This window comes from Moschus berezovskii, chromosome 13 (genome assembly GCF_049115385.1).
Source record: "Moschus berezovskii isolate FMDL1 chromosome 13, NW_MosBer_1.0, whole genome shotgun sequence".
NCBI lineage: Eukaryota > Metazoa > Chordata > Mammalia > Artiodactyla > Moschidae > Moschus > Moschus berezovskii.
The window spans coordinates 30,607,584-30,634,319 of NC_142472.1; positions in this window are offsets into that span (position 1 = coordinate 30,607,584).

Below are 26,736 nucleotides of genomic sequence, written 5' to 3' on the forward strand. Positions count from 1 at the left end.
TATAAATGCTTATACCTATGCATATATTTACATATAAACCTGTTCCCTCCTACATACTCACATAGTACAAATACATATGCATATTACACATACTGTATATAATATAATATGGATACTCATATATATTGTTTGGACAGAATTGTGTCCCACCAAAAAATTCATACGTTGAAGTCCTAACTTCTAGTAACTAGGAAGATAGGTCTGTTTTTGAAGACAGGAGCTTTTAATAGGCATTTAACATAAAATAAGGTCATATAGATAGTCCCTAAATAGAATATCACTGATGTCCTTATAAGAAGAGATTAGGACACACACATGAGCAGAGGAAAGATAATCTGAAGACTTAGGAAAAAGATGGACTTCTGCAAGTCAGTCAGAGAGGCCTCTGAATAAAATTAACCCTGCTAACAGACATGGAACAACAGACTGGTTGCAAATAGGAAAAGGTGTACGTCAAGGTTGTATATTGTCACCTTGCTTATTTAACTTATATGCAGAGTACATCATGAGGAACGCTGGGCTGGAAGAAGCACAAGCTGGAATCAAGATTGCCGGGAGAAATATCAATAACCTCAGATATGCAGATGACACTACCCTTATGGCAGAAAGTGAAGAGGAACTCAAAAGCCTCTTGATGAAAGTGAAAGAGGAGAGTGAAAAGGTTGGCTTGAAGCTCAACATTCAGAAAACAAAGATCATGGCATCTGGTCCCATCACTTCATGGGAAATAGATGGAAAAACAGTGGAAACAGTGTCAGACTTTATTTTTTTGGGCTCCAAAATCACTGCAGATGCTGATTGCAGCCATGAAATTAAAAGACGCTTGCTCCTTGGAAGGAAAGTTATGACCAACCTTGATAGTATATCAAAAAGCAGAGACATTACCTCGCCAACCAAGGTCCGTCTAGTCAAGGCAATGGTTTTTCCCGTGGTCATGTATGGATGTGAGAGTTGGACTGTGAAGAAGGCTGATCACCGAAGAATCAATGCTTTTGAACTGTGGTGTTGGAGAAGACTCTTGAGAGTCCCTTACACTGCAAGGAGATCCAACCAGTCCATTCTAAAGGAGATCAATCCTGGATGTTCATTGGAGGGACTGATGCTAAAGCTGAAACTGCAATAGTTTGGCCACCTCATGTGACGAGTTGACTCACTGGAAAAGACTCTGATGCTGAGAAAGGTTGGGGGCGGGAGGAGAAGGGGACGACGGAGAATGAGATGGCTGGATGGCATCACCGACTCTGTGGACATGAGTTTGAGTGTACTCCGGGAGTTGGTGATGGACAGGGAGGCCTGGCGTGCTGTGATTCATGGGGTCGCGGAGAGTCGGACACGACTGAGCGACTGAACTGAACTGAACATCTTGATCTTGGATTTTTAGCTTCCAAACTTGTGAGAGAATAGAATTCTGTTTAAGCCACGAGTCACTTGTATTTGTTACAGTCGCCCTAGCAATCTTACACACATAGGTATACCAACTGCCCTCTCCGATTCATACACACAGAGATATGCACACATACACCTCTGCAGAAAATCATTAAGCTCCAGCAGTATTAATTTTATTTCAGATTTTTTAAAAACCTCAAATAGCCAAAGCAATCTTGAGAAAGAAGAATGGAGCTGGAGGAATCAACCTGCCTGGCTTCAGTCTCTACTACAAAGCCACAGTCATCAAGACAGTATGGTGCTGGTACAAAGACAGAAATATAGATCAATGGAACAAAATAGAAAGCCCAAAGATAAATCCATACGCCTATGGACAACTTATCTTTGACAAAGGAGGCAAGAATATGCAAAGGAGAAAAGACAATCTCTTTAACAAGTGGTACTGGGAAAACTGGTTAACCACTTGTAAAAGAATGAAACTAGAACACTTTCTAACACCATACACAAAAATAAAGTCAAAATGGATTAAAGATCTAAACGTAAGACCAGAAACTATAAAACTCCTAGAGGAGAACATAGGCAAAACGCTCTCTGACATAAATCACAGCAGGATCCTCTATGATCCACCTCCCAGAATATTAGAAATAAAAGCAAAAATAAACAAATGGGACCTAATTACAATTAAAAGCTTCTGCACAAAAAAGGAAACTATAAGCAAGGTGAAAAGACAGCCTTCAGAATGGGAGAAAATAATAGCAAATGAAGCAACTGACAAAGAATTAATCTCAAAAATATACAAGAAACTCCTTCAGCTCAATTACAGAAAAATAAATGACCCAATCAAAAATTGGGCCAAAGAACTAAACAGACATTTCTCCAAAGAAGATATACAGATGGCTAACAAACACATGAAAAACTTCTCAACATCACTCATTATCAGAGAAATGCAAATCAAAACCACAATGAGGTACCATCTTATGCCAGTCAGAATGGCTGCTATCCAAAAGTCTACAAGCAATAAATGCTGGAGAGGGTGTGGAGAAAAAGGAACCCTCTTACACTGTTGGTGGGAATGCAAACTAGTACAGCCACTATGGAGGACAGTGTGGAGATTTCTTAAAAAACTGGAAATAGAACTGCCATATGATCCAGCAATCGCACTCCTGGGCATACACACCGAGGGAACCAGAATTGAAAGAGACACATGTACTCCAATGTTCATCGCAGCACTGTTTATAATAGCCAGGACATGGAAGCAACCTAGCTGTCCATCAGCAGACGAATGGATAAGAAATCAGTGGTACATATACACAATGGAGTATTACTCAGCCATTAAAAAGAATACATTTGAATCAGTGCTAATGAGGTGAATGCAATGGGAGCCTATTGTACAGAGTGAAGTAAGCTGGAAAGAAAAACACCAATACAGTATACTAACGCATATATATGGAATTTAGAAAGATGGTAAAGATAACCCTGTATGCAAGACAGCAAAAGAGAGACAGATGTATAGAACAGTCTTTTGGACTCTGTGGGAGAGGGCGAGGGTGGGATGATTTGGGAGAATGGCATTGAAACATGCATATTATCGTATGTGAAACGAATCGCCAGTCCAGGTTCGATGCATGATACAGGATGCTCAGGGCTGGTGCACTGGGATGACCCAGAGGGATGGGATGGGGAGGGAGGTGGGAAGGGGTTTCAGAATGGGGAACACGTGTATACCTGTGGTGGATTCATGTCGATGGATGCAAAACCAATACAATATTGTAAAGTAATTAGCCTCCAATTAATATAAATACATTTATATTAAAAAATAATTTAAAATATAAAGACCAATCACAAAATTAAGGAAAAAAAAACTTTGAATGTGTCAAACTCATACCTATGGTAGGAAGTTTGGACATACTTGCCCTCATGGATGGAATTCCTCTTTCCCACTCTTCTTTTGGATTATCTCTTTTCACCTTTCAAATCTCATCTGCGTTGTCACATCTTCCTAGAGCCTCAGTGGTGAAAGTAGTCATCCTCCTTCTATATTGTTTTTTATCTCTGCCACTGTTTTACTCAAAGCACTTGTGACAAATCAAAATCTTATTGTTTGTCTTTGTAATTTGTTTTCCTGATTAGATCATGAAAGAAATCGGCTCCATGATGGGAGAATCAATTGTTTTCCATTAAAAGTTTTTATTCCTAGCATTAGCGTGATGATTGGTACTTACGAGATATTTGTATTTGTTGAATATACAAACACAAAACGTCTCTAACTGAGTTCTCTGAGTTCTGGGTAGTGAGTCTTTGTGTGTGTGTGTGTGAGGGTGAATGTGTGTGTGTGTGTTTTCTGATGTATGTATCTGTGTTTTCCCTTTTAGGAGAAAGTAGGCATGAAAATCGGAGAAGGCAATGGCAAGCCACTCCAGTACTCTTGCCTAGAAAATCCCATGGATGGAGGAGCCTGGTAGGCTGCAGTCCGTGGGGTCGCTATGGGTCAGACACGACTGGGCGACTTCACTTTCACTTTTCACTTTCACACATTGGAGAAGGAAATGGCAACCCACTCCAGTGTTCTTGCCTGGAGAATCCCAGGGACGGGGGAGCCTGGAGGGCTTCCATCTATGGGGTCACACAGAGTCGGACACGACTGAAGTGACTTAGCAGCAGCAGCAGCAGCAGGCATGAAAATTGGAGATAAATAAGTTGCCTCAATAACTGTCTCTCTTTCTGTTGATGTTTCCCAGAACCGTTTTAATTCCAGGTGCAGTTAAGGAATAATGACAGTTCTCTACACTCTTCAGCATTCTACATAATTCAAAAGAAACCGTTATGTATTAAGATAATGTAAGCATGAGGTAATAGATAGGACTTGTGACAAAGTGATGGAGAGCTTAGGAGAGGTAAGGCAGATATTACTCAAATGTTTCAAAACTGTGTGACAGGATTAATGTTAGCACCAGCAGGGAAAGGAATTCAGGAGAACTCTTGGGGAGAATAAATAACATAAGAAATTTCAATTTTATATATGTCAGTTTCAACATTGTGTTGAAATATCAGATTGAATGGTCCAGCTTGTTGTGCAAAATTTAGGTCTGAAAATTGGAAAAGATTCAGTGCTGGATGTATGAACATGGTAATGTCTTGGTGCTATCATTCTAGCCATGGAAGGAAATAATATTATTTTTATCAGCTGGAGAAAGGTTGTGGCTAAAATATGAAAAATCTTAATCAGTCTTTCAATGAGAATTTTAGTAATGGATCTAAGTTGGCACACTCCTCCTGGAAAGATATGGAGTTTTCTCTTTTTTATCATTAAATTCAGTTATAATGAGTTTTAGTCATTAGCTTTCATTGATTAGCAGACATATTTATGCTTTAGTCACTGATGGATAGTTGATGTTTGGGGTTATTATACAAGTGTCCAATGTAGAGAGTCAAGGGAAGAGGATATTACCTTCTGATCAAGACTTCATTTCCTCATGAAAAAAATGAATTATACAGAAGTCAGTTACAGTCTCTGTAATGGGATTGGTTTGATAAGCAATGAGGCGATTATATTCCAATTACCAAGTACCATTTGCAATTGATAATGACTTGAGAGCAGAGTCCAAATGATGATTCCTATAAATGAGACCATGTTAATTTTCCCTTCAATAATTGATATAATGATTATAAATAATTATGATAATAAATTAGGTCATTTATATATCCAGTATCAGTGAGTGATCAGCCTAAAATTTTAAATATGCAATGATGTCTGTAACTCATTCTATTTCTTAGCCTCACATAGGCACAAGTAAGAAGAGTTATTATAAGATATCCATTGTTGATTGGATTCTGAATTTAAAGCCTATAAGAAAAGACAAAGGTCAGAATTCAACATGCTGTGATTTAAATTTTCTCTTTCTAGCAATTGATTTGTTACAAGACATCCTGCCATGTCTACAAAGACATTCTTTGATTCTCAACAGCAATACCCTAAGAAGGACTGACATCTGAGAATTATATAGCAAGTCTATTGAAATATAACCACAAAATATGTGGAGATCTTTAAGAAAGCATATAACTTTTCATACACCACACAAAACTTCTTCAAATTAAGTTAATTTTTAAGTTGTATTTTCATATTTAGTTTTTTAAAATGTCATTATCTGGACACTATCTCTTAATTTAACATCAAAAACTGCATATCAAGTCTGAAAATTTCTGATCTGTATAAGCAGAAAGTTATATTACCAAAGTATTCCCAAAGATATTTGAGTTTTTAAAAATAGATTATCAATTTTACAGTTTCTCCCTGTGATGAAATTTGTAGGTTCTCTCCCTAAAACAGACATTTCAGTTCATTGCTTCTAGCTTTTTGGCAGAAACAAAAAAGTGAATAGCTAACACCTGGTTACTAGCTACCAGCCAACCTAGGAGTTTCTGCCTCTGTGGAAATGAAGTTTGAATCTTAGAAATCAAAGTAAAATGAAAGTTTAAAAGCTTTAGTCTGTTTCCTCAAATACAAGGGTTGTATCCACAGAAAGAGAATTAAACGGGGGGCGGGGGGAATATTCAGAGCATCTATTGTAAAATTCAGCTTTAATATTTTAACCCTGAAAGTAGAAATAGAAATATCACCAAATAGTTATAACTGAATTTGACAGTTCTCATTATCCATTGTTACTTCAGTTTATTGACATTTTAAGATAAAATTAATGAGGAGTCAGTGTTTTAATTGATATATAATAAATGTATTTAACATGACATTCTTATAAATATTTCAGATCAGAGGGTGATTGATACTTCATTCCAGATCTTTATGGAAGAAACTGTTCTGGGAAAGGGAATTCTAATATTTTAACTTTTTAAAATAAACTTTATTTTTAAGAGCAATTTTAGGTTCATAGCAAAATTGAGCAGAAGGTATGCAGATTTCTCATAACCTCCAACCTCTCTACACGTGCATAGCTTCCCCTGTTATCAACATCCTCCTCCAGAGTGGTACATTTGCTGAAACTGATAAACCTACAATGGTACATCATCACTCAAATTCCACACTTTGCATTAGGGCTCATTCTTGGTGTTGTGTGTTCTGTGGTTTGTGGGCAAATTTTTAGTCACATGTCTCCATCATGAAGAGTAATTTCACAGCTCTAATAATCCTCTGTGCTTTGTCTATTCAACCTATTTTCTCTCTAACTCCTGAAAACCACTGATATTTTTTATTGTCTCCACAGTTTTACTATTTCCAACTTGTCATATGGTTGGAATTGAACACTATGTAGGCTTTTCAGGTGGGCTTCTTTCACTTAGTAATATGCATGTAAGGTACTTCTATATCTTTCATGGCTTGATAGCTTATTTCTTTCTAGTGCTGAATAATATCCCATTCTCTGGATTTTCCACAGATTATTTTTCCATTCACTTACTGAAGGACACGTTAGTTGCTTCCAAGTTTTGCAACTTATAAATAAAGTTGTTACTAGTATTGATATGCAGGTTTCTGTGTAGACATAAATTCTCAGCTGATTTGGGTAAATATCAAGGAATATAATTACTGGATTATATAGTAAAACTCTGCCAAAATGTCTTCCAAAGTGGCTACACCATTTTGCATTCATTCCAGCAATGAGTGAGAGTTCTTATTGCTCCACATGCTCACTAGCATTTGGTGTGATTAGTGTTCTGGCTTTCGGCTATTAGATGTTTCATTGTATTTTTCAGTGTTTTTTCATTGTTGTTTTAATTTGCTTTTCCCTGAGGATATATAATGTGAAAAACAACTTTCTTTTCGCATGCTTATTTGCCATTTGTATATCTTCTCTGATAAGGTGTCTATTAAGATCTTTAGTTTTGATTTACAATAACACTCTGAATTCACATAAATTCATTCTTGCATTTGGTGTAAAATGGTATATACATGAAGTAGGTTAATATTATGAGGCCTTATAGAATTTTATGGTTTGTCATGAATTGACTTGTAAGCTTTTCATTTTTCAAGAAACAGCAAAGAGGCTGTTACTTTAATGCAGTAAGTGAGAGCAAAAGTAACAGAAAATGAGGAGAGACAATGAGGGAAATGGACTTTTGGAGGATTTTGACTGAGTATCCTCACTTGTATCTCAATGAAACTAGCAGTGGATTTTGGACAGAGAAGTAAGATAATCTTCCTAATAAAAATCAATAGACCTTCTCTGAACTTCTTCCAGTTCACACAAGCCCTCAACAGACCAACGTGAAAACAAATGCCCAGAGGGCACGTACGTCACCCAAGGAATCCTCTTACAATTTGAAGGAGGGAAAGGGCAAGATATATTAGTCTCACCCTAAATGCAGATGTAAATACTTTAATTTAGTATACACAAAGTTAATTCTTAACTATGTTTCTTTTTTTTTTATTCCGCACTTGATCATTAGTAGTCCATTCGATTAAATAATCTCCCTAACCTTCCAGAAAATCCTGTTTAATATTTTGGCTGATCTGCCTCTCAATACTCTTTATTGATTCCTTGAATTTATGTAAAGCACTCACCAAAGTAACCTGCTTTTATGGGCTTAAATGTGCATATTTTATGAAGCCTTTAATAGGAATCTCTTCCCTACTGTTCATTCACCCAACACACAGGCACATCATTTAGAAAGTTCTTGAAAGATATGCACCACTTTGAAAAGAGTCTGTCCCTCAGCTGAACAGCTTCTGTGGTGGCTCAGCTGGGAAAGAATCCGCTTGCGATGCAAGAGACCTGGGTTTAATCCCTGGGTTTGGAAGATTCCCTGTAAAAGGGAATGGCTCCCCACTCCAGTATTCTGGCCTGGAGATTTCCAGACTGTACAATCCATGGGGTCGTAAAGAGTCAGACACGACTGAGCGACTTTCATTTTTTTATGGAAAGTTACACAAATATAGGAACAATCAAGGCATTTTTCAATGAAAACACATATGACAACTATCAAGATTCTAATGTTATCATTTCACTCTAAATGCTTTATTGCATATCTGTCTATCCATCCCTCTATCCATAGATTAATCCATTTTGTTTATCCATTCTTCTATGATTGACACTTGAGATGTTTCTAATTTTTTCACTTTTTAAAATTTGCTTTGAGTATTTTTTACAAAGTCTTTTTGTGAAGATCTCTTTATTTTCCATGGGTAAATACCCAGCAGTAGAGTTTCTGGAATGTAGAATTTGCATATGATTAGTTTTCAGAGAAATTGAAATTTCTCCCATAAAGGATGTAATATGTTAGATTCTCACGAAATTCTTTGCCTTATTCCAGAAAGAGAAGAGAGTCCCAGTTACGCCCTAATCTCACCAGCATCTTGTGCTCTCAGTATTTTTATTTTATTCTGGTGTTTATGTGCTGGAATTTCATCGTGGCTTTTATTTGCCTTTCCCTGATAACTAAAGATATTCAAAAGTTTTACACAGTCTTCTTGACTTTTTGTGTATCTTCTTTGTGAAGTCTGTGTTTTAATCATTAGTTCTTTTTTATTGGTACTTGTCTTTTTATCAGTGAGTTGTGGGTATTCAGTTCTTTGTCAAATGTATGTATTATGAATGTTTTCTGCTAGTTTGTGTCTAGACCTTTTTTTTCCTTTAATTAGGTATTATAATGAGCATATGTTTTAGTTTTAATGAAGCCTAATTCCTCTGTTCTTTTCTTTCTTGATTACTGCTTTCTATAACCAATATAAGAATCCTCTACCTAGTGCCACAGTGATGTTCTCTATTTTCCTTTGAAGATTGATGATATTTAACTTTTGTATTTTTGTCTATACTTCTTCTTGAATTAAATTTGGTGTAGAACATGAGACATGGGGTGTTTCTCTTTCCAAATGGATACTGAGATATTTCAACCACTAGTTGAAAAGCATCCTTTCCTTATTGCCTTGCTTTGGTTGATTTGTTAAATATTATATGATTGTATGCACGTGAGTTTCTCAGCTCTGTATTTACTCCATTTGTCAATTATTATACTAGTCTCTTCTACACTCTTGACTTTTGTAGCGTCTCGTAAGTCCAATCATCAGGTAGTATAATTCCTCTAACAATGTGAGAATTTTTGTGAAAGTTATATTCTCCTCTTGCCACCCTTAAACATGATTATATTGGTATTGGTTTATCATTTACATTTTCAAGTTTATTTACCTACTTATTAAACAGTGGAACATCTTAACTTTTTTCCTAGCATCTTTGTTATCCCCAAATTTATGAATGTTCTTTGTTTATTGTACTCAGATTTGATGATTTCAATACTGAAGTGAATAAAATGTGTCTACAGAGAACTCCTTTCATACAACTATAGTACCTTTGGTTTGTAGAACCTGCAGGGTTTGAGAACTTAAATAAAATTTATTTATATAAATTAAAATAAAAATAGGAGGAGGATGCACTGTAATCCGGAGAAGGCAATGGCAAGCCACTCCAGTACTCTTGCCTAGAAAATCCCATGGACGTTGGAGCCTGGTAGGCTGCAGTACATGGGGTCGCTAAGTGTCGGACACGACTGAGCGACTTCAGTTTCACTTTTCACTTTCACACTTCACTTTCACACATTGGAGAAGGAAATGGCAACCCAGTCCAGTGTTCTTGCCTAGAGAATCCCAGGGATGGGGGAACCTGGTGGGCTTCCATCTATGGGGTCACACAGAGTCGGACACGACTGAAGTGACTCAGCAGCAGCAGCAGCAGCAGCACTGTAATCACTGTAGCACTAGAAAATTTTTGGTTCAGTTCAGTTCAGTCACTCAGTCGTGTCTGATTTTTGTGACCCCATGGCCTGCAGCAAACCAGGCCTCGCTGTCCATCACCAACTCCCAGTGTTTACTCTGACTCACGTCCATAGAGTCAGTGATCCCATCCAACCATCTCATCCTCTGTTGTCCCCTTCTCCTCCTGCCTTTAATCTTTCCCAGAATCAGGGTCTTTTCAAATGAGTCAGTTTTTCTCACGAGGAGGCCAAAGATTGGAGTTTCAGCTTCAATGTCAGTCCTTCCAACAAGTATTCAGGACTGATTTCTTTTAGGATGGACTGGTTGAATCTCTTTGCAGTCCAAGGGACTCTCAAGAGTCTTTTCCAACACCACAGTTCAAAAGCATCAATTCCTCAGTGCTCAACTTTCTTTACAGTCCAACTCTCACATCCATTCAGGACTACTGAAAAAACCACAGCCTTGACTGAATGGACCTTTATTGGCAAAACAATGTCTCTGCTTTTTAATATGCTGTCTAGGTTGGTCATAACTTTTCTTCCAAGGAGTAAGCATCTTTTAATTTCATGGCTGCAGTCACCATTTGTGTGATATTGGAGCCCCCCAAAATAAAGTCTGTCACTATTTCCACAGTTTCCCCATCTATATGCCATGAAGTGATGGGACAAGAGGCCATGATTTTAATTTTCTGAATGTTAAGTTTTAAGCCAATTTTTTTACTCTCCTCTTTCACTTTCATCAAGAGGCTCTTTAGTTCTTCTTCACTTTCTGCCATAAGGGTGATGTCATCTTCATATCTGAGGTTATTGATATTTTTCCTGGCAATCTTGATTCCAGCTTGTGCTTCTTCCAGTCCAGTATTTCTCACGATTCACTCTGCATATAAGTTAAATAAGCAGGGTGACAATATACAGCCTTGATGTACTCCTTTCCCAATTTGGAACCAGTCTGTTTTTCCATGTCTGGTACTAATTGTTGCTTTCTGACCTGCATACAGATTTCTCAAGAGGCAGGTCAGGTGGTCTGGTATTCCCATCTCTTTAATTTTTTCCACAGTTTCCTGTCATCCACACCATCAAATGCTTTGGCATATTTAATAAAGCAGAAATAGATGTTTTTCTGGAACTCTCTTGCTTTTTTGGTAATCCGACAGATGTTGGCAATTTGATCTCTGGTTCCTCTGACTTTTCTAATTCCAGCTGGAACATCTGGAAGTTCACTGTTCACGGACTGTTGAAACCTGCCTTGGATAATTTTGAGCATTACTTTACTAGCATGTGAGTTGAGTGTTATTGTGCAGTTGTTTGAGCATTCTTTGGCATTGCCTTTCTTTGGGATTGGAATGAAAACTGACCTTTTCCAGTCCTGTGGCCACTGCTGAGTTTTCCAAATTTGCTGGCATATTGAGTGCAGCACTTTCACAACATCATCTTTCAGGATTTGAAATAACTCAACTGGAATACCATCACCTCCACTAGCTTTGTTTGTAATGATGCTTCCTAAGGCCCACTTGACTTCACATTCCAGGATGTCTTGCTCTAGGTGTGTGATCACATCATTGTGATTATCTGGGTCATGAAGGTCTTTTGTATATAGTTTTTCTGTGTGTTCTTGCCATCTCTTCTTAATATCTTCTGCTTCTGTCAGGTCATACCATTTCTGTCCTTTATTGAGCCCATCTTTGCATGAAATATTCCCTTGGTATCTCCAATTTTCTTGAAGAGATCTCTAGTCTTTCTCATTCTATTGTTTTCTTTTATTTCTTTTCACTAATCATTGAGGAAGGCTTTCTTATCTCTTCTTGCTTTCTTGGAACTTTGCATTCAAATGGACATATCTTTCCTTTTCTCCTTTGTCTTTTGCTTCTTCTCTTTTCACAGCTATGTGTAAGCCTCTTCAGACAGCCATTTTGCTTTTTTGCATTTCTTTTTCCTGGGGATGTTCTTGCTCCCTGTCTCTGGTACAGGGTCACGAACCTCCATCCATAGTTCATCAGGCACTTTATTAGATCTAATCCCTTGAATCTATTTGTCACTTGCACTGTATAATCATGAAGGATTTGATTTATGTCATACCTGAATGGTCTAGTGGTTTCCGTACTTTCTATGAATTTGGTAATAAGGATTTCATGATCTAAGCCACAGTCAGCTCCTGGTCTTGTTTTTGCCGACTGTATAGAGCTTCTCCATCTTTGGCTGAAAAGAATGTAATAAATCTGATTTTGGTACTGACCATCTGGTGATATCCATGTGTAGAGTCTCCTCTTGTGTTGTGGAAGAGGGTGTTTTCTATGACCGATGTGTTCTCTTGGCAAAACTCTATTAGCCTTTGCCCTGTTTCACTCTGTACTCCAAGGCCAAATTTGCCTGTTACTCCAGGTGTTTCTTGACTTCCTCCTTTTGCATTCCAGTCCCCTATAATGAAAGGAAATTTGTGGGGGTGGGGTGTCAGTTCTAGAAGGTCTTGTAGGTCTTCATAGAACTGTTCAGCTTCAGCTTCTTCAGCATTATCGGTCAGGGCATAGACTTGGATTACAGTGATATTGAATGGTTTGCCTAGGAAATGAACAGAGATTATCTGTCGTTGTTGAGACTCTGCCTTTTGGAATCTTTTGTTGACTATGATGGCTACTCCATTTCTTCTAAGTGATTCTTGCCCATAGTAGTAGATTTAATGATCATCTGTGCTAAATTCACCCATTCCAGTTTATTTTATTTTATTTCATTAGTTCTCTGATTCCTAAAATGTCGACATTCACTCTTGCCATCTCCTGTTTGACCACTTCCAATTTCCCTTGATTCATGGACCTAACATTCCAGGTTCCTATGCAATATTGCTCTTTACAGCATAGGACCTTGCTTCTATCGCCAGTCACATCCACAACTGGGTGTTTTTCCTTTGGCTCCATCCCTTCATTCTTTCTGGAGTTATTTCTCCACTGATCTCCAGGAGCATATTGGGCACCTACTGACCTGGGTAGTTCATCTTTCAGTGTCCTATCTTTCTGCCTTTCCATACTGTTCATGGGGTTCTCAAGGCAAGAATACTGAAGTGGTTTGCCATTCCCTTCTCCAGTGGGCCACATTTTGTCAGAACTCTCCACCATGACCCATCCATCTTGAGTTGCCCTACATGGCATGGCTCATAGTTTCACTGAGTTAGACAAGGCTGTGGTCCATGTGATTAGCTTGGTTAGTTTTCTGTTATTGTGGTTTTCATTCTGTCTGACCTCTGATGGAGACGGATAAGAGGCTTATGGAAGCTTCCTGATGGGTTCAATTCAGTTCAGTTGCTCAGTTGTGTCTGCTTCTTTGAAACCCCATGAACCGCAGCATGCCAGGCCTCCCTGTCCATCACCAACTCCCAGAGTCCACCCAAACCCATGTCCATCGTGTCAGTGATGCCATCCAACCATCTCATCCTCTGTCATCCCCTTCTCCTCCCGCCCTCAATCTTTCCCAGCATCAAGGTCTTTTCAAATGAGTCAGCTCTATGGGAAAGACTGACTAAGGGGGAAACTGGGTCTTTTTCTGATGGGCGGGGCCATGCTCAGTAAATATTTAATCCCGTTTTCTGTTGATGGATGGAGTTGTGTTCCCTCCCTGTTATTTACCTGGGGCCAAACTATGGTGGAGGTAATGAAGATAATGGAGACCTCCTTCAAAAGATCCCATGCATGTACTGTTACACTCACTGCCCCCAACCCTGCGGCAGGCCACCACCGACCCATGCCTCTGCTGGAGACTCCATGACACTCCCGGGCAAGTTTGGGTCGGTCTCCTGTGGGGTCACTGCTGGGTCCTGGTGCACACAAGGTTCTGTGTGTCCTCCAAGAGTCTATTTCCCAGTCCTGTGTAAGTTCTGGCAGCTCTATGGTGTGGTTAATGGTGACCTCCTCCAAGAGGGCTTATGCCATACCCAAGTCTGCTGCACCCAGAGCCCCTTTCCCTGTGGCAGTCTACTGCCAATGCATACCTCCACAGGAGATGCTCAAACACAGTTCTGTTTCAGTCTCTGTGGGGGCCCTGGGTCGTGCTGCACACAAGGTTTTGTTTGAACCCTCTGAACATCTCTGATGGGAATGGGGTTTGATTCTAAATGTGAATTCACCTGCCTACTATCTTGCTGAGGCTTCCCCTTTGCCCTCACGTGTGGGGTATCTTCTCACAGCTGCTCCAGCACCATGCAGCCGCTGCTCCAGTGCCTACCATCTTGCTGGGTTTCCCTGACTTTGGACGTGGCGTATCTCCTCCTGGCAGCTACAGCAAAGTGCAGTCACTGCTCCTGACCTAAGACGTGGAGTATCTCTGTATGGCCACTCCAGCGCCATATGCAGCCGCCGCTCCATATGCAGCAAATTTTAGATTCTTAGAAATCTATTACATTTTTTCCCCAGCTACTAAATAGAGTCCCCTTATTTATTTATTTATTTTTATTGAATGAAGAATCCTTTAAATCTATAGTGATTTACAAATTTCAAAACTTTCACACACATGATTTCATATAATTCTGTAACAACATTTTTACCCCTCCCACTGTGTTGCCCCTCCCCCTTCCCCCTCTGCCCCCCAGTGGTAAACACTAGCTTGTTCTCTGTGTCTGTGAGTCTGCTTCTCTTTTGCTATATTCACTAGTTTGCTGTATTTTTAAAATTCCACATATAAGTGATATATACAGTATTTGCCTTTCTCTGTCTGACTTATTTTACTTAGCTTAATGCCCTCCAAGTCCTTCTATGTTTCTGCCAATAGCAAAATCCCCTTCTTTTTTTATGGCTGAGTATTATTGCATTATGTTACATACCATATCTTCTTTATTCATTCATTCATTGGTAGACACTTAAGTTGCTACCTTATCTTGGCAATTTTAAATAACATTATTTTGAACATTGGGGTACATGTATCTTTGTGAATTAAATTTTTGTTTGTTTGTTTGCTTTGGTTATATAACCAAGAGTAGAATTGCTGGGTCATATGGTAGTTGTAATTTTAGTTTTTATTCTTTTTTTTTTGAGAAACCTCCATACTGTTTCCACTCCAGTTTAAATTTCTTGCACCAGTTTATATTCCCACCAGCAATGTAATAGTATTCCCTTTTCTCTACATACTTGCAACATTTGTTATTTGTGTGTGTGTGTGTGTGTGTGTGTTTTTTGATGATGATAGCCATTCTGTCAGGTGTGATGATATCTCATTGTGGTTTTTACTTGCATTTCCCTGATAATTAGTGACGTTGAGCATTTTTTCATGTGCCTATTGGCCGTCTGCATTTCCTCTTTGGAAAAATGAGCTCTGCCCATTTTTAATTGGATTGTTTGATTTTTTGATATTGAGCTGTATGAACTGTTAATATATGTTGAATATTAACCCCTTATTGGTCATATCATTTGCAAATATCTTTTTTTTGTTGTTGTTGTTCATGGTTTCCTTTGCTGTGCAAAATCTTTTGAAATTAACTAGGTTCCATTTGTTTATTTTTGCTTTTGTTTCTATTACTCTAGGAGACAGGTCCAAAAAATATTGCTGAGATTTATGCCAAAGAATTCTGCCTACATTTTCCTCTAGTTTTATAGTATCCAGTCTTACATTTAGATCTTTAATCCATTTTGAGTTTATTTCTATATAGAATGTTACAGAATGTTCTAATTTCATTCTTTCATATGTAGCTGTCCAGTTTTCCTTGCACCACTTATTGAGGAGACTGTCTTTTCTCCATTGTATATTCTTGCCTTCTTTGTCACAGATTAACTGACCTTAGTGTGTGGGTTTATTTCTGGCTCTCTATTTCCATCTGTTGATCTATGTGTCTGTTTTTGTGCCAGTACCATTCTGTTTTGATTACTTTTCAGTGTGCAATAATATTTTTCTTATCTCATTTAATCCTCAAAATCATGTGCAAATAATTATATACATTTTACAAATTAAATAAAGTTTGAGGGAAATAATATAATCTACAAAATTACCCATATATACTATTTGAGTCTCACAGTACAGCTATCGAGGAGATATTACTGGAGAGTAAATATTACTGGATATTTACTGGAGAGTCTTCAGGCTTCTTTACTTGGTATAATGCTGAAGACCACAAAGTGACTACAAGGGAGTAAGCAGACCTGCCACTTTGAATAACTCCAGAAAGTGAAGTTCATCCTTTATGTGAGAGTGTTGTCCTGAATTGTGTAATGCATACAATACATTAGGATGTGTCTGTTTGCAAATAACTAAATTCCTTCTAAAAATTACACTGCTATAAATGAGATTTATTGCCTGACAGATGGGCAGAATAAGGAAAAGTCAGAATTGATTATGTTGTTTTGATTCATCATTTCATGACCATCATTAAGATCCTGTTCTCTCTGCTCTTGGGCTTCCAGAACAGGTCAAATTAATTTCAATGTATGATTGCTATTGAGTATTTCCAGGATTGCAGCCATCTACAGGGAGAAATAAGGCTGTTGTCCTCTAATATATTCATTTTCTAGGGCTGCCAAAACACATCAGCACAAACTGGGTGCCTTAAAATGGCAGAAATACATTCTCTCACAGTTCCAGAGTCCAAATTAAGATGTCAGAAAGGCCATATTCCTTTAGGCAGAGGAACCTGGCAGGCTACAATCCATGGGCTTGCAAAGAGTTGGACATGATTGAGCATGCATGCACACACGTGTAAGGCCATATTCCCTCCAATGACTAGGGAAGTGTTCTTTTTGTATTCCTGTCACTATTTTTTCTGGTTTTGAATCTCCTTTTTATTTCAAAAAAATTAAAGTTCCAAGGGACTTCCCTGGCAGTCCAGTGGTTAAGACTCTGCACTTCCAATGCAGAGGTTTCAGTTTCAATCTTTATTCACATTACTAAGTTCCCATATGCCATGTAAAATAGCCAAAGACTTAAAAAAAAAATTAAATCAGTTTTTAGAAAATTGAAATTCTACATGTTGAGCACTTAATAGGCTCAGTGTGCCTTTTCCTTCCATGTTCTATTTTTCTTTCGGTGGGCACTACCTGCTTGCACTGCCCTTCAGGGCTCAGTGGCAGGTACAGGTGGGGCCAGGTGCAGAGGAACTCACAGCCCATGTTCTGGCCTTTCCGCTCAGAGGTCCTGACCCGAGTCCAGCCTGGGTGAGCCTCCTTGCTGAGGTTCTGCAGCCACTGCAAGCTGGGATGCACATTCTCCCCTAGCCACTTCACTGAGTCTTGTCTGGGTAGAAGGTGCCCTGCAGGGCAGCCTCCGAGCCATGTAGGGTGGCTCCTGGCATTCCTTAGCTTGTGGCAACCTAAGTGATCTCTGTCTGTCTTCACGTGGCTTTTGACCAAAACAGCCTTAAGGTTTCCCTCAGCCTGACTTAAATTTTAGACAGGTCTCTCCCTGCTGTTAATCCCACCCTCACCCACTTCCCTCTCACTCTGGCCCTACAGAATAATTCCACTTGGCCTAACTCCAGAAGTCAGTACTCTTCCTTTTCTAAGAGCATTTAATTTGGAAACCTTGTAATTTCAAATTGTTTCTCTGCCCCATTGCTTCATTTTCACAGCTTCTTGACAGATTTACAACCTAGGACCATCCTTCTCAAGCACCTAAGAGCCATCCCTTTGAAATGTGGCCATTTAGGAAGACTCCCGTGGTCATGTATGGATGTGAGAGTTGGACTGTGAGGAAAGCTGATCGCCGAAGAATTGATGCTTTTGAACTGTGGTGTTGGAGAAGACTCTTGAGAGTCCCTTATACTGCAAGGAGATCCAACCAGTCCATTCTAAAGGAGATCAATCCTGGATGTTCATTGGAGGGACTGATGCTAAAGCTGAAACTCCAATACTTTGGCCACCTCATGAGACGAGTTGACTCACTGGAAAAGACTCTGATGCTGGGAAAGGTTGGGGGCGGGAGGAGAAGGGGACGACGGAGAATGAGATGGCTGGATGGCATCACCGATTCTGTGGACATGGGTTTGAGTGAACTCCGGGAGTTGGTGATGGACAGGGAGGCCTGGCGTGCTGTGATTCATGGGGTCGCGGAGAGTCGGACACGACTGAGCGACTGAACTGAACTGACTGAACTGAAGCTCCATCTCCCAGTCTCTGGGAGGGTAGGAGCCTCACTTAAGTGGGCATATATGTAAGAAAGTTTACTTGTCCTTTGGGTAAGGCCAATTAACCAACACTATCTGAATGATTTTCACCCCACCCACCCTAGCTGTTAAAACTCTCTTGCCATTTATTTTTCCTGGAGTTGAGCTCAGATAGAGTTTTAGCCTCTCTCCTCGATATGGGCTTAACAGGTAGCGCTGGTGGTAAAGAATCCACTTGCCAATGCAGGAGACATAAGAGATGAGGGTCCCATCCCTCGGTCAGGAAGATTCCCTGGAGGAGGGCATAGCAACCCACTCCAGTATGCTTGCCTGGAGACTCCCATGGACAGAGGAGCCTGGTGGGCTGTAGTACATGGGGTTGCAAAGAGTCAGTTACAACTGAGCACCCATTCACACACCCTTATTACAATGCACTTTAATGAAACCTCCCTTGACTGTTTAACTTTGACCAGTAAAATATTTGCTTTGATATCTCTGCTCTGTGTTTGTCTGTGTATCACTTCCTCTCCTTGTAAGGACATGAGTCATTGGATTTAAGGGTCTCCCTAAATCCAGTAGTATTCTTCTGGAGATCCTTAGCTAACTTCATCTGCAAAAAGCACTGCTTCTGAAACACATTCCAAGGTTCTGAGAGAACACTGATTTGTGGTTGACACTCTTCAACCCCATTATATGAAGGCTATTTCCTATATTTCTTTAGAAAACCTCCTCTCTTGTATCATTGTCTGAATTGGGGCATATACCCATTCTCAACCCAATCCAGTTGGCCAAGAGAATCTCACTGAGGGCTGATTGGATTAAAACTGACAAGAAAATAAGTCACCACAGTAAGTTGTCTTTGTTGAGTTAAAAGAGGACTTGACTCCTCCTCTTCCTCTTGCCTCACCCCCATCCCCTTCTCCCTTCTCCTCCTCCTTTCTCTTAAAGTGTCATATGGTAAATATTTGTGGCACAGAAGCCCCTTCAGCTATACCAAATTGGCACTAAATCAACCATCAGTCAGTACAGTTCAGTTCAGTCGCTCAGTCGTGTCCAACTCTTTGCGACCCCATGAATCACAGCACGCCAGGCCTCCCTGTCCATCACCAACTCCCGGAGTACACTCAAACTCATGTCCATCGAGTCAGTGATGCCATCCAGCCATCTCATTCTCTGTCATCCCCATCTCCTCCTGCCCCCATCAACCATAGATAATTACTAAATATGGGGTCTAGTTGTAGTCCAATAAAACTTTATTTATAAAAATAGAGAAGGGGTGGATTTGGTCAGGGCAATAATTTGACAACCCTGGATGAAATAATTAATCTTCACTTCCCTGAGCTGGGAAGTAAGCAATGATGCCACTTTTTCAAAATTATGGAAAGGAGAAAACAGAAGCCAGTACTTGGCAAAGCATTTCTGATGAACTTAAATTCATTTTCATGGCTTTATGTTCAAAGAAACCTTTCAGCCATCTCTGACTTACAAAGATACCATTAATTAATTAAACTTCACTATAATGACTGAGCGACGGAACTGAACTGAACTGATACTGATTTTAGGCAGCAATTCTCTCTACTTAGTGCATCTCAGAATAGCAGAGCCTATCTTAAAAGTGTAGAGAATATAAAAGATTATAGAGAATATAAAAGACTAAAGAGCCTCTTGATGAAGGTGAAAGAGGAAAGTAAAAAATCTGGCTTAATACTCAACATTCAAACAACGAAGATCATGGCATTCAGTTCCATTACTTCTTGGCAAATAGATGGGGAAACAATGCTGCTGCTACTGCTGCTGCTAAGTCACTTCAGTCGTGTCCGACTCTGTGTGACCCCATAGACGGAAGCCCTCCAGGCTCCCCTCTCCCTGGGATTCTCCAGGCAAGAACACTGGAGTGGGTTGCCATTTCCTTCTCCAATATGTGAAAGTGGAAAGGGAAAAGTGAAAGTGAAGTCGCTCAGTCGTGTCCGACCCTTAGCGACCCCACGGACTGCAGCCTACCAGGCTCCTCCATCCATGGGATTTTCTAGGCAAGAGTACTGGAATGGCTTGCCATTGCCTTCTCCGGGGGAAACAATGGAAACAGTGAAAACATTTATTTTACTGGGCTTCAAAATCACTGCAGATGGTGACTGCAGCCATGAAATTAAAAGACTCTTGCTCCTTGGAAGAAAAGCTATGACCAGCCTAGACAGTATAAAAAGCAGAGACATTACTTTGCCAACAAAGGTTTGTCTAGTCAAGGTTATGATTTTTCCAGTGGTCATGTATGGATGTGAGAGTTGGACTATAAAGAAAGCTGAGCGCCGAAGAATTGATGCTTTTGAACTGTGGTGTTGGAGAAGACTCTTGAGAGTTTCTTGGACTGCAAGGAGATCCAACCAGTCTATCCTAAAGGAAATCAGTCCTGAATATTCATTGGAAGGACTGATACTCTGGCCACCAAATGCGAAGAACTGACTCACTGGAACATACCCTGATTCTGGAAAAGATTGAAGGCAGGAGGAGAAGGGACTGACAGAGGATGAGATGGTTGGATGGCATTACCAACTCGATGGACACGAGTTTGAGCAAGTTCCCGGAGTTGGTGATGGATAGGGAAGTGTGGCATGCCACAGTCCATGGGTTTGCAAAGAGTCAGACACAACTGAGTGACTGAACTGATATAAAATATCTTTATTCATTCTGTGCCCATGACTCTATCCTTCTTTTTTTCCAATAACAGCACAGTGAAACAGCACATTTTCTACCAGGTAAAATGCTTTAGTCTGTGTGAGTGCCCTCGTGTGTGTGTGTATGCCCTCGTGTATGTGTGTGTTTTGCTTTGGGAGAGTCAATTCCTAGGCAGGTTGATCAGAAGTCTGGGAGTCCCCAAAGAGAGAGGAGTCTGGAATTCTCAAGGAGGAGAAAAAGACAGATGTTTTTTCCCCCTCTACATTCCTTAGTCTTAGTCACATAAAATGTTTTTATCTTTAAGCCTGGAACTGATGATTACACAACAAACAACTCAGTTTAAGCTCTATACTAAGGATTATGTAACAACAATATATCCTGCTTGAGGACAGTTTCTCCTTCCTAAAAACCTTCTGGCTGATCCTGTTATCTTAAAATGTAAATTATGGGAGTGGGTCTAGCAAGATCTTTACAACCTCCAGACATTCTTATGATTCACTGTAATAACTAATTAAAAGGTATATAACTCCATTGCTAACACTAGCAAGCAGGTACTCTTTCTGCCCCCTTCTGACATCTATGTCAGAAGCTTTCTATATTTGTTTTATACTTTAATAAAACTCTATTACACAAAAGCTCTGAGTTATCAAGCCTCTTCTCTGGCCCCGGATTGAATTCTTCTCCTCTGGAGGCCAAGAATCCTGGCATCTTTCATGGTTCAGCAACAACCTTTCATCTTCCTCACTGTTACAATTTTTAACAAGATTCTCTCTTTATAAAGAGAAAGTTTAACATAGTGGAGGAATAATGCAGTCTCAGAAAGCAGGCTGACATAAATTTCAAACTTGGGTCTTTTAACAATTATCTTGCATAATTTATTATGTGTACCTTAGTTTCCTGATATATGAAATAGTGTATGCAGTAGTACCTATCTCATTGGGTTATTTCAATGATTAAAGAATGAAGGCATACTAAACAGTACTGGCATGCTGTTGTACCATAAGCTTTGAAGAAATCCCAGTTATAATTTTTATTATTATTATTTTTTATTAATGAGAAATTGTCAAATATTCCATGACTTTTAAGTGTCATATCTAGACTTTGAATCAAGTCTTACAGTACAGACTTTTTTCCTACCGTAAAGGGCTTGTATTATTAAAACATTTTAGTTTTAATATTTCAGCCATCAGTAAGCCTGTCTGAATAATCTGTGATTCAGCTTTTTGTTCAACAATTTTCTCATGCAAATATTTTCAAATTTTGTTGTTATTAAAAATATGGTTACTTAAAAACTTGTTTTATAATCAATTCATAAAAAGAAATTAATTTTTAGGACAAATTTATATGTATTTTTTCTGAAGTAAATCTAAGCTTGTTTGTAGTGACTGATTTATTTTAAACTTCAGGGGTAGAGAATTGAATTATCTTACTCACTTGGTCTATAAAAGATGATATAAATACCTCCTCCCCCATCAATTCATTACAGTTCAGTTCAGTTCAGTCGCTCAGTCATCTCCGACTCTTTGTGACCCCATGAATCACAGCAAGGCAGTCCTCCCTGTCCATCACCAACTCCCAGAGTTCACTCAAACTCATGTCTATCGAGTCAGTGCTGCCATCCAGCCATCTCATTCTCTGTCGTCCCCTTCTCCTCCCACCCCCAATCCCTCCCAGCATCAGACTCTTTTCCAGTGAGTCAACTCGTCGCATGAGGTGGCCAAAGTATTAGAGTTTCAACTTTACCATCAGTCCTTCCAATGAACACCCAGGATTGATCTACTTTAGAATGGACTGGTTGGATCTCCTTGCAGTCCAAGGGACTCTTTGTAGCACCACAGTTCAAAAGCATCAATTCTTCAGCGATCAGCGTTCTTCATAGTCCAACTCTCACATCCATACATGACCACGGGAAAAACCATAGCCTTGACTAGATGGACCTTGGTTGGCAAAGTAACGTCTCTGCTTTTTAATATGCTATCTAGGTTGGTCGTAACTTTCCTTCCAAGGGGTAAGCGCCTTTTAATTTCATGGCTGCAATCAGCATCTGCAGTGATTTTGGAGCCCAAAAAAATAAAGTCTGACACTGTTTCCACTGTTTCCCCATCTATTTCCCATGAAGTGATGGGACCAGATGCCATGATCTTCGTTTTCTGAAAGTTGAGCTTCAAGCCAAACTTTTCACTCTCCTCTTTGACTTTCATCAAGAGACCTTTGAGTTCCTCTTCACTTTCAGCCATAAGGGTGGTGTCATCTGCATATCTGAGGTTATTGATATTTCTCCTGGCAATCTTGATTCCAGCTTGTGCTTCTTCCAGCCCAGCGTTCCTCATGATGTACTCTGCATATAAATTCAATAAGCAGGGTGACAATATACAACCTTGACGTACTCCTTTTCCTATTTGGAACCAGTCTGTTGTTCCATGTACAGTTCTGACTGTTGCTTCCTGACCTGCATACAGGTTTCTCAAGAGGCAGGTCAGGTGGTCTGATATTCCCATCTCTTTCTGAATGTTCCACAGTTTATTGTGATCGACACAGTCAAAGGCCTTGGCATAGTCAATGAAGCAGAAATAGATGTTTTTCTGGAACTCTCTTGCTTTCTCCAGGATCCAGCGGATGTTGGCAATTTGATCTCTGGTGCCTCTGCCTTTTCTAAAACCTGCTTGAACATCTGGAAATTCACCATTCACATATTGCTGAAGCCTGGCTTGGAGAATTTTGAGCATGACTTTACTAGCATGTGAGATGAGTGCAATTGTGAGGTAGTTTGTGCATTCTTTGGCATTCCCTTTCTTTGGGAGTGTAATGAAGACTGACCTTTTCCAGTCCTGTGGCCCCTGCTGAGTTTTCCAAATTTGCTGGCATATTGAGTGCAGCACTTTCACAGCATCATCTTTCAGGATTTGAAATAGCTCAATCGGAATTCCATCACCTCCACTAGCTTTGTTCATAGTGATGCTCTCTAAGGCCCACTTGACTTCACATTCCAAGATGTCTGGTTCCTGGTGAGTGATCACGCCATCGTGATTATCTTCATCGTGAAGATGTTTTTTGTACAGTTCTTCTGTGTCTTCACTGCCACCTCTTCTTAATATCTTCTGCTTCTGTTAGGTCCATACCATTTCTGTCCTTTATCGAGCTTATCTTTGCATGAAATGCTCCCTTGGAATCTCTAATTTTCTTGAAAAGATCTCTTGTTTTTCCTATTCTGTTGTTTTCCTCTATTTCTTTGCATTGATCGCTGAGGAAGGCTTTCTTATCTCTCCTAGCTATTCTTTGGAACTCTGCATTTAGATGTTTATATCTTTCCTTTTCTCCTTTGCTTTTCGCTTCTCTTTTCACAGCTTTTTGTAAGGCCTCCTCAGACAGCCATTTTGCTTTTTTGCATTTCTTTTCCATGCGGATGGTCTTGGTCCCTGTCTGCTGTACAATGTCATGAACCTCCCTCCGTCCAGAGTTCATCAGGCACTCTATCTATCAGATCTCGTCCCTTAAATCTATTTCTTACTTCCACTGTATAATCATAAGTGATTTGATTTAGGTCATATCTGAATGGTCTAGTAGTTTTCCCTACTTTCTTCAATTTCAGTCTGAAATAAGCAACCAGTTGAATGATTCAACATGAATGTTTTTGTTTCCATATGTTCTTACATAATGGGTGTTTTTACTTTGTGGTCATGTACCTTTATGTAAGGCTTCCCTTGTAGCTTAGTCAGTAAAGAATCTGCCTGCAATGCAGGAGACCTTGGTTCAATTTCTGGGTTGGGAAGATTCCCTGGAGAAGGAAATGGTAACCCACTCCAGTATTCTTGCCTGGAGAATCCCATGGACAGAGGAGACTGGCAGGCTACAGTCCATGGGGTCACAAGAGTCGGAGATGACTTAGCGACTAAACCATCACCACCACCACCACCATCTCTTTTGTGTAAATGGGTTCTTCCCAGGTGGTACTAGTGATAAAGAACCCAGCTGCCAATTCAGGAGACATAAGAGATGCCGGTTCAATCCCTGGGTTGGGAAAATCCTTGGAGGAAGAAATGGTAACCTACTCCAGTATTTTTGCCTAGGGAATCACAAGGACAGAGGTGCCTGGGGGTTACAGTCCATAGGATCACAAAGAGTCAGAGATGACTGAAGTGACAGCATGCATGCACGCACTTTTATGTAAATAGTGTAATGGCAGGGATTGCAAATATTCTATAAAAATTCATCATCTCATTATTCAGTAGGAATAGAATTATATGCTCCATTTCCAAGGACCCTCTGTTGTTTTGTGTCCATGAGTAATGGAAACAGAAGCTGTGGAAAACACTGCCAGGTGAGAACCTTTGAATATTAGGCATTTTCTTCTCCTCATTCCCTGCTCTCTGCTACCCAGACATGGAAATACTACAGTTTAAACCAGGCAAGTAACAAGGCTCCAAGGCATTGCCTCTCCAAGTGCTCTTCCCAGACTCACAACATCAGCAGCACCATGGAAATTGTTAATAACTGTGAACAATGTAGATTCTCAGGTCCAAGCCAGACCTGCTGAGTTAGAGACCCTGAGGTCAGGCTGACAATTTCTGTTTTAACTCTACAAGTGCTTCCGATATGTATTGCAGCTTGAGAACCACAAGGCAGGAAGAAAGCCAAGGACGTGAGTCTCCATTGCTATAGACAATGACTGGCTATAGGAAAGGGCAGCAAATTATTTTCTGCAAAGCTCAGTAGTATTTTAGGCTCTTCTTATTTTCTTCTTCTTCCCCCTTGTCCTCTTTCTCTTCCTTTTGATGCTTCTCCTACTTCCTCTAACAGTCATTGATAATTTTAAAATCCATTCTTAGCTAGCCACAGGTTGAACAAATGTAAGCTGGTATGGAGTAGAAGAACTGTTGTGACCTTGGGCAGATTACTCAAGAGAAAAATAAATATTTGTTTTCTGAAGCACTGTATTTTTGAGTCTCTTTGTTACAGAAACTTAATCTAGACCCTGAGTGACAGGGGAAATGGAGGTATATATTTTATTTTGTTTTTCACTTTTTTTTTTTTTTTACTCAGTACTAAAATTCTAGGATTCATTCACTTTTAATTTCGTATATTTAGTCTGTTTATATTTATGGCTCTATTTAGTCCATTGATTCTAACTATGACAAAGGACTCCATGTTGTACCATTAACCACAATTTGCCTATGTTTCTACAGATCACTTCCAATTCCCTGATGCCACATAGCATATACTCCACTCATGTCTTCTGTTGGAACTGTGTAGACATATCTCTGGTTAATATATCTGGGAGTTGAATGTTTGGATCATTTATTCATTTGACAAGTTTTTCTGTTTTCATCTCCAGACTGATTGCTCTAGTTCACTCTCACTCCAGAAGTAAAGGAGTACTCTGTATCTAGCAGATTACCAACTCTTAGTTTACTACTCCGTGTTCTCAGGTAGCCATCCAAAAAGGTGAAAAGAGATATTTCATTGCTTCATTTCTTAGGTGCCTATAACCAAATTTATCAGTGCCTTCCATTCGCTTAAAAACATTTAAGATGTATTATTTTTGTATTTTGTATTGTCACTACATACTCTAGTGATAAAAATAGGTGTGTATAGTTGAAACATGTTTTAAATAGAATTATTTAATTCATATACAGACTGATATAAAATGATACATAGAAACAACAAAAGGACATATAATAAATATTATATATGCCCAACTACATAAATACATGGGTTCAGTCACTGCATTGGGAAGATCTCCTGGAAGAGGGCATAGCAACCCACTCCAGTACTCTTGCCTTGATGAACAGAGGAGCCTGGTGGACTACAGTGCACAGCGTCTCAAAAGAGTCGGATGACTGAGTTACTGAGCGCACGCACACATATAAATACACATAGGAAAGGGCAAGAATTTAAAAGGGAATGTCTTTGGGAGC